This window comes from Malus sylvestris, chromosome 7 (assembly GCF_916048215.2).
Source record: "Malus sylvestris chromosome 7, drMalSylv7.2, whole genome shotgun sequence".
Classification (NCBI taxonomy): Eukaryota; Viridiplantae; Streptophyta; class Magnoliopsida; order Rosales; family Rosaceae; genus Malus; species Malus sylvestris.
In genome coordinates this window covers 27,288,767-27,299,472 of record NC_062266.1, presented here as the reverse complement: position 1 = coordinate 27,299,472, position 10,706 = coordinate 27,288,767, and the positions used below count along the sequence as shown (strand labels likewise).

Genomic DNA, 10,706 nt, shown 5'->3' with positions numbered 1-10,706 from the left:
CAGTCATTCTGTTTGTATTTACAATAGGTTACCTTTCTATTAACTTCTTTATCATATACTAATTTATTAGTTAAATAATGGTTTAACAGGTTTTATGTGATTTTCTCAAGTTGAGAAACTTGCATAGTCTTAATTGAAATCTAACGGTGCAAAAGTTCATACAAATTTTCAACTAAAAAAATTAAAATTTAAGAATGTCTCTTGACAAGTACAAATATTAAAATTAAACATTGTACGTGCGCTTAGCGCATTGTAACTATAAGAATGTTTTTATGCGCCAACAAATGTAAAAAGAAAATATAATTCTACACGCCGCGCGTAGCGTCTTTCATACGCACATGCAGAAAGGAGGGAATATTTTACAAACTGAATTTTTTCCTGGCTAACTTTCTTTACCTATCGCCCAAAAATCTCATAAGCTCTTTACTTTTCTCTGCGGTTCTTTGCTTGTTTGATTGATTGAATCTCAGCTGTTGCAATGGCGGTAAAGGGAGAGGGGCCAGCGATCGGTATAGATCTCGGAACTAGTTACTCGTGCGTCGCTGTTTGGCAACACGACCACGTCGAGATCATCGCTAATGAACAGGGCAACCGCACGACGCCGTCTTACGTGGCGTTTACTGATACGGAGAGGTTGATCGGCGATGCGGCCAAGAACCAGGTCGCAATGAACCCAGTCAACACCGTCCTGGGCAAGAATCGAGATACCTTCTTTTTCTTGCGAAATTTTTTTATGTGATGTTGTTTTTTTGCCTCGTACTGTTTGATCTCTGCTTGTATGGTTGATTTTATGAATTTTACTGTCAATATTTGCTGGTTGTTTAAACTTTGCTGTTTTTAGATTTCTATTGCCTGAATTTCTGGGAAAAAGAGTTCAATTTCCTTGAAAGTAAATATCTTTTTGAGGCTTGGTCTGATAAATAACTTTGCAGGTTAATTTTGTGCAGGGTTTGTTGTGCCTTGAATCTTTTTATAGCGAATTGATCGGTTTATTTATTTTTTATTTTTATTTGCAGGATTTGTTTAGTTAATATTAATGGACTATCAAATATTATAATTGGTGGTCACGGCCACGAGTTTTAGTTAATCTGTTCAAAATTATAATTTGGGTTTTAAGTTTCTTGTAAATTGTTGGATGAAATTTTAAAAAGGGTTTTTATCATAAATTGTCTCTTAAATTGATCTACCTTATCAAGATGGTTCATGAAATTGAAAATCAATCAATATAGTCTCTGAAAATTGGTGTCACAAATCAATGTGGTCATTCCATTACAATTCCGTCAAAAATTCTTTGTGGCACATAACTGGGTCCCACAAATATAATTAAATATTGCTCTGTGGATTTAAAATATTTAAATAAATTAAAAATTATTTATATAATTAAAAACTTAAAAAAAAAAATATATATATATATATATATATGACTGTATCCTCCATTAATTTGCTTTTTCTTCCCGTAATTTCACATTTTCTAATTCATTTTATTACATTTTCGATTTAATTTTTGAATTTTGTATTCGAATTCTGGGGATGTGTCACTTCATTGTGTGGTGGATGCGATATTAGGGGCTTTGGGGCTTCTGGATATCAGGCATATAGTTTCTGATTCAGAGCCGAAGTGGAGGGGTGCAGCTTCCTCGGGTGGGAGAGATGGCTTTTTTTTTTTTTTTTTTTTTTTAAGTTTTTAATTATCCAAAAATATTTTTTAAAATAATTTTAAGTATTTCTAATCCATATGTCAATATGAATTAGTCTTGTGGGACCCACTTATGTGCCACATCAGAACATAACAGAGTTTGACATAATTGTAACACAATGAACACATTGATTTCCGACCTCTATTTTCATGGATTACATTGATCGATTTTCAATTTCAATGATCATCTTAATAAGTTCGGTCAATTTCAGGGACCGTTTATGATAAAAACTCATTTAAAAAAGCTATCCGAGTTTTTAGTGTTTGTAGCATGATCTATTTGGTTACTTTTATTTTTGATAAGTTTTAATGGATTTAGCTTGATATTGTAGCTTGTTCTGTGTTATGAATTATTAATAAATTAGTATTTTTTTAACGAGCCTGGTTAATTTTTTAGATGCCAAGCGGTTGATTGGTAGGAGATTCTCTGACCCTTCTGTTCAGAGTGACATGAAGCACTGGCCGTTCAAGGTCATTTCCGGCCCAGGTGACAAGCCCATGATTGTTGTCACATACAAGGGCGAAGAGAAGCAGTTCACTGCTGAAGAAATTTCCTCCATGGTTCTCTTCAAGATGCGTGAGATTGCTGAGGCCTATCTTGGCTCATCTATAAAGAATGCCGTTGTTACTGTCCCGGCTTACTTCAACGATTCTCAGCTTCAGGCCACGAAGGATGCTGGGGTCATTGCCGGCCTTAATGTTCTGCGTATTATGAATGAGCCCTCCGCTGCCGCTGTTGCATATGGTCTTGACAAGAAGGTCACCAGCGTTAGCAAGAAGAATGTCTTGATTTTCGATCTTGGCGGAGGCACTTTTGATATCTCCCTGCTCACAGTTGAAGAGGGTAATTTTAAAGTGAAGGCAACTGCCGGAGACACCCACTTGGGAGGAGAAGATTTCGACAATAGAATGGTGAATCACTTTGTTCAAGAGTTCAAGAGGAAGCACAAGAAGGACATCAGCAGCAGCCCAAGTGCTCGTAGAAGGTTGAGAACTGCTTGTGAGAAGGCAAAGAGGACTCTCTCATCCACTTCTCAGACCACAATTGGGATCGATTCTTTGTACGATGGTGTCGATTTCTACTCAACCATTACCCGTCCTAGGTTTGAAGAGCTTAACATGGATCTTTTCAGAAAGTGTATGGAGCTCGTTGAGAAGTGTTTGAGAGATGCAAAGATGGACAAGAGCTCGGTCCATGATGTTGTGCTAGTGGGCGGTTCTACTAGGATTCCAAAGGTGCAGCAGTTGTTGCAGGACTTCTTCGAGGGCAAAGAGCTGTGCAGAAGCATCAACCCAGACGAGGCTGTTGCTTATGGCGCCGCTGTGCAGGCTGCCATCTTGAGCGGTGAGGGTAACAAGAAGGTGAAGGATTTATTGCTTCTGGATGTCACTCCTCTGTCCCTTGGTTTGGAGACTGCCGGAGGTGTGATGACTGTGTTGATTCCAAGGAACACGACCGTTCCAACCAAGAAGGAACAAGTCTTCTCTACCTACTCAGACAATCAGCCTGGTATCTTGATCCAAGTATATGAGGGTGAAAGGACAAGGACTCGCGATAACAAATTGTTGGGAAAATTTGAGCTTTCTGGCATTCCTCTTGCTCCAAGGGGTGTTCCGCAAATCACTGTCTGCTTTGATATTGATGCCAATGGTATCTTCAACGTCTCTGCTAAAGACAGGACTACATGGAAGAAGAACAAGATTACCATCACCAAGGACATTGGAAGATTGTCGAAGGAAGAAATAGAGAAGATGGTTCAAGAGGCTAAGAAGTACAAGTCAGAAGATGAGAAGCACAAGAAGAAGGTGGAGGCCAAGATTGCTTTGGAGAATTATGCCTACAACATGGGGAAGACTCTGGTGATTTATGCTGTCAACATGATGAACACGATCAAGAAGATCAAGGATGCGAGTGACCAGACCAACCAGGCTATTCAATGGCTTGATGAAAACCAACTTGCTGAGGCTGACGAGTTTGTGGACAAGCTGAATGATCTGGAGAGCATCTGCAATCCAATCATTGCCAAGGTGCACCAAGGCTGGCATACCTGATATCTGTGGCACCATGGATGAAGATGTTCCTCCTGCTAGTGGCAGCGGTGCTGGTCCCAAGATGGAAGAAGTCAATGAAGCTGTTTTTGTTGAGCCAAGATGTGTTTCTTAGTTTAAGGTTTGAAATTGGGTACTTTTTTAATGGGATTCTAAAATCCAAGATGCAGGATGTTTGGTGATCTTGGTTATTTTGTTCAACATCGTATTTCTAGTATTTTGTCAATGAAGCGTATTTTCTTTCTAAATTATCTCTCTTGGATTCACTGTTTGATCTTGTTTGAATTTTATCCTTTATGTATGATGATCCTGGTACTATTTACTTTACCCTTTTATTTTGTTTTTATCGTTAAAACTCAAAGTTTTTAACCAATTTTCATTAATTTTCCTTAATATTAATTCCCATATACTAATATTAATTTCCTACCTACATTCTTTTCATTTCTTTTTGGTTTAATAGGCTTTGGTGCAGTCATTCTGTTTGTATTTACAATAGGTTACCTTTCTATTAACTTCTTTATCGTATACTAATTTATTAGTTAAATAATGGTTTAACAGGTTTTGTGTGATTTTCTCAAGTTGAGAGACTTGCATAATCTTAATTTAAATTTAACGGTGCAAAAGTTCATACAAATTTGTAGCTAAAAAAATTAAAATTAAAGAATATCTCTTGACAAGTACAAATATTAAAATTAAACATTGTACGTGCACTTAGCGTATTATAACTGTATCATAACTATAAGAATGTCTTTACGCGCCAACAAATGTAAAAAGAAAATAAAATTCTACACGCCGCGCATAGTGTCTGGAATATTTTACAAACTGAATTTATTTCGTCCTGGCTAAGTTTCTTTACCTATCTCAAAAAATCTCAAAAGCTCTTTACTTTTCTCTGCGGTTCTTTGCTTGTTTGATTGATTGAATATCAGCGGTTGCAATGGCGGTAAAGGGAGAGGGGCCAGCGATCGGTATAGATCTCGGAACTAGTTACTCGTGCGTCGCTGTTTGGCAACACGACCGCGTCGAGATCATCGCTAATGAACAGGGCAACCGCACGACGCCGTCTTACGTGGCGTTTACTGATACGGAGAGGTTGATCGGCGATGCGGCCAAGAACCAAGGCGCAATGAACCCCATCAACACCGTCCTGGGCAAGAATCGAGATACCTTCTTTTTCTTGCGAAATTTTTTTATGTGATGTTGTTTTTTTGCCTCGTACTGTTTGATCTCTGCTTGTCTTGCTGATTTTATGAATTTTACTGTCAATATTTGCTGGTTGTTTAAACTTTGCTGTTTTTAGATTTCTATTGCCTGAATTTCTGAGAAAAAGAGTTCAATTTCCTTGAAAGCAATTATCTTTTTGAGGCTGGGTGCGATAAATAATTTTGCAGGTTTATTTTTTATTTTTTATTTTTTATTTTATTTTTGAACTTTGCAGGTTAATATTCTCTGAAAATTGATGTCGCTAATCAATTTGGTCATTCCGTTACAATTACGTCAAAAATTATTTGTGGCACAAATATAATTAAATATTGCTATGTGGATTTAAAATATTTAAATAATTAAAAAATTATTTATATAATTAAAAACTTATAAATAAATAAAAATTAAAATAAAAGATGAATGTATTCCTCCATTAATCTGCTTTTTCTTCCCGTAATTTCATATTTTTTAATTTATTTTATTACATTTTCGATTTAATTTTTGAATTTTGTATTCGAATTATGGGGATGTGTCACTTCATTGTGCGGTGGATGCGATATTAAGGGCTTTGGGGCTTCTAGATATCAGGCATGAAGTTTCTGATTCGGAGCCGAAGTGGAGGGGTGCAGCTTCCTTGGGTGGGAGAAGAAGATGACTGTTTTTTTTTTTTTTTTTTTAATTATCCAAAAATATATATTTTTAATTATTTTAAGTATTTCTAATCCATATGGCAATATTCATTAGTGTTGTAAGACCCACTTATCTGCCACATCAACACATAATAGAGTTTGACGGAATTGTGACAAAATGATCACATTGATTTCTGACCCCCCATTTTCATATACCACATTGATCGATTTTCAATTTCAAGGATCATCTTGATGAGTTGAATCAATTTCAGGGACCGTTTGTGATAAAAACTCATTTAAAAAAGCTATCCGAGTTTTTTGTGTTTGTAGCATGATCTGTTTGGTTACTTTTATTTTTGATAAGTTTTAATGGATTTAGCTTGATATTGTAGCTTGTTCTATGTTATGAATTATTAATAAATTAGTATTTTTTAACGAGCTTGGTTAATTTTTCAGATGCCAAGCGGTTGATTGGTAGGAGATTCTCTGACCCTTCTGTTCAGAGGGGCATTGGCCTTTCAAGGTCATTTCCGGCCCCGGTGACAAGCCCATGATTGTTGTCACATACAAGGGCGAAGAGAAGCAGTTCACTGCTGAAGAAATTTCCTCCATGGTTCTCTTCAAGATGCGTGAGATTGCTGAGGCCTATCTTAGCTCATCTATAAAGAATGCCGTTGTTACCGTCCCGGCTTACTTCAACGATTCTCAGCGTCAGGCCACGAAGGATGCTGGGGTCATTGCCGGCCTCAATGTTCTGCGTATTATGAATGAGCCCACCGCTGCCGCTTTTGCATACGGTCTTGACAAGAAGGGCACCAGCGTTGGGGAGAAGAATGTCTTGATTTTCGATCTTGGCGGAGGCACTTTTGATGTCTCCCTGCTCGCAGTTGAAGAGGGTATCTTTGAAGTGAAGGCAACTGCCGGCGACACCCACTTGGGAGGAGAAGATTTCGACAACAGAATGGTGAATCACTTTGTTCAAGAGTTCAAGAGGAAAAACAAGAAGGACATCAGCAGCAGCGCAAGAGCCCTTAGGAGGTTAAGAACTGCTTGTGAGAGCGCAAAGAGGACTCTCTCATCCACTTCTCAGACCACAATTGGGATCGATTCTTTGTACGAGGGTGTCGATTTCTACTCAACCATTACCCGTGGTAGGTTTGAAGAGCTTAACATGGATCTTTTCAGAAAGTGTATGAAGCCCGTTGACAAGTGTTTGAGAGATGCAAAAATAGACAAGAGCTCGGTCCATGATGTTGTGCTAGTGGGCGGTTCTACTAGGATTCCGAAGGTGCAGCAGTTGTTGCAGGACTTCTTCAATGGCAAGAAGCTCTGTAAGAGCATCAACCCAGACGAGGCTGTTGCTTATGGTGCCGCTGGGCAGGCTGCGATGATGATCGGTGAGGGTAACGAGAAGATGCAGGATCTCTTGTTTCTCGATGTCAATCCTCTGTCCCTTGGTTTGGAGACTGCCGGAGGTGTGATGAATGTGTTGATTCCAAGGAACACTACCGTTGCAACCAAGAGGGATAAAGTCTTCACTACCGACTCAGATAATCAGCATGGTGTCTTGATCCAAGTATATGAGGGTGAAAGGACAAGGACTCACCATAACAACTTGTTGGGAAAATTGATGCTTTCTGGCATTCCTCCTGCTCCAAGGGGTGTTCCGCAAATCACCGTCTGCTTTGATATTAATGCCAACGGAATCTTGAACGTCTCGGCTGAAAACAAGACTACAGAGCAGAAGATTACCATCACCAATGACAAGGGAAGATTGTCGAAGGAAGAAATAGAGAAGATGGTTCAAGAGGCTAAGAAGTACAAGTCAGAAGATGAGGAGCACAAGAAGAGGGTGAAGGCCAAGATTGCTTTGGAGAATTATGCCTACAACATGAGGAAGACTTTGGTGATTTATGTCGTCAACATGATGAACACGATCAAGAAGATCAAGGATGCGAGTGACCAGACCAACCAGGTTATTCAATGGCTTGATGAAAACAAGCTTGCTGAGGCTGACGAGTTTGAGGACAAGCTGAAAGAGCTGGAGAGCATCTGCAATCCAATCATTTCCAAGGTGCACCAAGGCTGGCAGACCTGATGTCGGTGGTGCCATGGATGAAGATGTTCCTCCTGCTGGTGGCAGCGGTGCTGGTCCTAAGATGGAAGAAGTCGATGTAGCTGTTTTTGTTGAGCCAAGATGTGTTTCTTAGCTTAAGGTTTGGAATTGGGTACTTTTTTCATGGGATTCTAAAATCCAAGATGTAGGATATTTGGTGATCTTGGTCTTTTTGTTCAACATCGTATTCCAGTATTTTGCCAATGAAGCCTATTTTCTTTCTAAATTCTCTCTTAGATTCACTGTTTGAATTTTATCTTTTCTGTTCTTTTTACCTGTTTACCTTCTCCAAATTCATCCTCTCTGTTCTTCCTCCTGCACAAGCAATTGGGATTCTCAGAGGCTCCACTTAGGGTGGGAGGGACAGAATGGCCTGCCACCATTAAAACTTGCCTTCACCAGCGCGAGAGACTTACATGGCAGTCGGGAGTGACGGAAGGAAGCTGTCGATTACAGAACTAAGTCAGCAAAACAGTTGAGTCTGCTGAGGCTAAGGAGGCTGTTAGTTCTGTAGCAGCAGTCCCTTGACTCCCTTCGGAGTACAAGCATGAGCGTTTGCCGACTTGTGAGTCCGGCTTATACTTCTGCATGCTTTAGTTGTTCGATACTCATACATTCACCGGGGAGCCCGCCATAACTTGATTATGCTTTCATGGTAGTCGGGACGTAAACATTAGCAAAGCTAGATAAGTCCGTCGCGGATTCAAGGACTTATTCTCGTCTCAATCTAGCAGACGATGTGGTACAGATGCAGATCATCCAAAAGAATACGGCCTGTATAGCAGCTTCTTTAGAAAAACTCTTCTAAAAATCTTATTGAAAATCCAACTACTTTATGAAAAAATCACATGGCAGCTTCTTTAGGAAAAACACTTCTAAGACCCGTAAGCGGTTATAAATTATATTGACAAAGGCAATCAGAAGTCTTTATGGTTGTCGAGAAAGAAAATTGTAATTAGAAGCATGTGTGAACTACTTATGTGTCATAGAAGCATTTTAGAGAAACGCATTTAGCAAGGGATGATTTAGGAAGCACTTCCAAGTGATTTTCCAATAAGCATTTGAACATTTAATAAAAGATCCAATGTTTCTCTATGAAAGCACTTGTAGAACAAACGCTTATGAGCATTACAAACCAATTGAAGACCAGGTGCAATGATGTGAGTTAAAGCTTAAAATTTTAAGCGATAACCCATACACAGTTTTTTTCCTCCAACGGTTATGGCTTGAATTGTGGGCGGAATTTGGGCTAATGGTTTTTTTTCTCACCAAGACTTAATAAAACCTAATGATTGGAAATGCTTTTAGGGGATTTAAAACTTAAATTTTACGCTTTAACCCAATCATTACACTCGAACTAAAAACTCTTGTAAACCGAATTATCATAATGATACAAAATCTATACCACATTATTGAAACTTTCTTTGTCAACTAAAACAATATGAAAAGACATTTGTTTTCCATCACAAAAAAAAAAAGTAAGGACAATAACGTAATTTCACAAATAAAAATTTTGCTTTTTTTGTTTAAACCACACCTACATGTGATTTTATCATCTCTAATTTAAAAAAAAATAAAAAAATAAACCTCTGTCCACCTCTCCGCATTCCCACATTTTTCTTTCACTCTCTTCCTCTCTCCTTTAATTTTGAAAACAAAAGTAAAAAAAGTTCTCGCAATTTGTTTGTGGGCATATACTAGTATATCAAAAAAAAAAAAGGTAAGGGCAATTGTGTAAAGAAAAAAAAATCGTTTTATTAGAAGAAAAAAAGGAAAAAAATAAAAAATAAAAAAGGGGGAAGACATGCCGATTGAGGAAAGATTAGCCCCACTGCTCTTTCATTTAACACATGCTGATTAAGGAGAGATTAACCCCACTCCTCCATTTTAGGAGAGAGATTAATATCCCATAAAATGTATAATAATAAGAAAATACAATTAAAAAAAACGCAGGATGATTGTAAACATGAAAATAAAATTAAAAAAGGGACGTGATGAACCCTCAATAAAAAAAAATTGAATGTGAAAAATGGAAAAACTGCACCCACGTTGAGCAAAACGTAGCTTCTATCAAACTAAACTGCCGATATATCTTTCCACAAATCTCATTTCAATCCAGGAAATCAGAAAAAATAAATGTGCATAAAGTCTTCATCTTACAAAATTCGTAATTTCTTCTCAACGAGGTTTGCTACATATTATATGATTACATGGATAGAATTTTTTTAAAATAGTGAATTATTTCTCTATTTATATGCCTCCATAAATTTATCGTCTAAATTGGGTTATGATTTTTATGTTTGTAGAGTTTCAATGGCGGAGCCAGATAGAGACTAGTGATGGCCCATGCCTATCTTAAAATTTCAGGTCTTAGAGCAGTTCCACCCTTGTGGATTGCTCGGGGGACAGGCACCAGGAAAGGGCCCAAGGCCCGGTGGACAACCCTCCAGCCTTGGAGAGCCCGAGTGAGGGTGGGAGCACGAGCACAAGGGGGGCGGGGAATTGACAGGCCTGCAGCCCGAGGGCCAAGCATTTTTTTATTTTTTTTGTGTCAGCCCGAGGGCCTGCAGCCCCATTTCCATGTTTTTTTCTATTTTATATTATTTAAACAAACAAAAAAAAGTAATATTTTATTACCTATTGCCAGGGGGAGGGTTCCAAGGGTGGAGATGCAAAAGGTAATTACTGTTTATTAATGACAGTTACTATTCATTAAAGTCAATTACTGTTCAATAGGCTGGATTCAATAGTGGATTGCTAGGGGGAGGGCTCCAAGGGTGGAGTTGCTCATATACATGCTATCTACAAGCTTTTACCAAAATGAGCATGCAGCTCATTGGATTTTGGCGTTTTGCATATCCAAATGGTCTCGGTTGGAGACTTGCTTGTGCTCCAACACTTTTGAGATTTTTTTTTTAGAACAAAACTTGGCTGCTAAAAAAATCAGCAACAGCTCTTGCTGCTAGCACATTACAGATGGACACGTGTCCAATCTGTGATTAAATTGGAAGCA

General features: G+C 38.4%; 2 pseudogenes; both read left to right on the top strand.

Annotated features, from left to right (window-relative positions):
- The first annotated feature begins 311 nt into the window (after positions 1 to 311).
- Positions 312 to 3,993, top strand: LOC126630684 (heat shock cognate 70 kDa protein 2-like; annotated as a pseudogene).
- A 481-nt stretch (positions 3,994 to 4,474) lies between these two features.
- Positions 4,475 to 7,919, top strand: LOC126630685 (heat shock 70 kDa protein 4-like; annotated as a pseudogene).
- Positions 7,920 to 10,706: the final 2,787 nt, after the last annotated feature.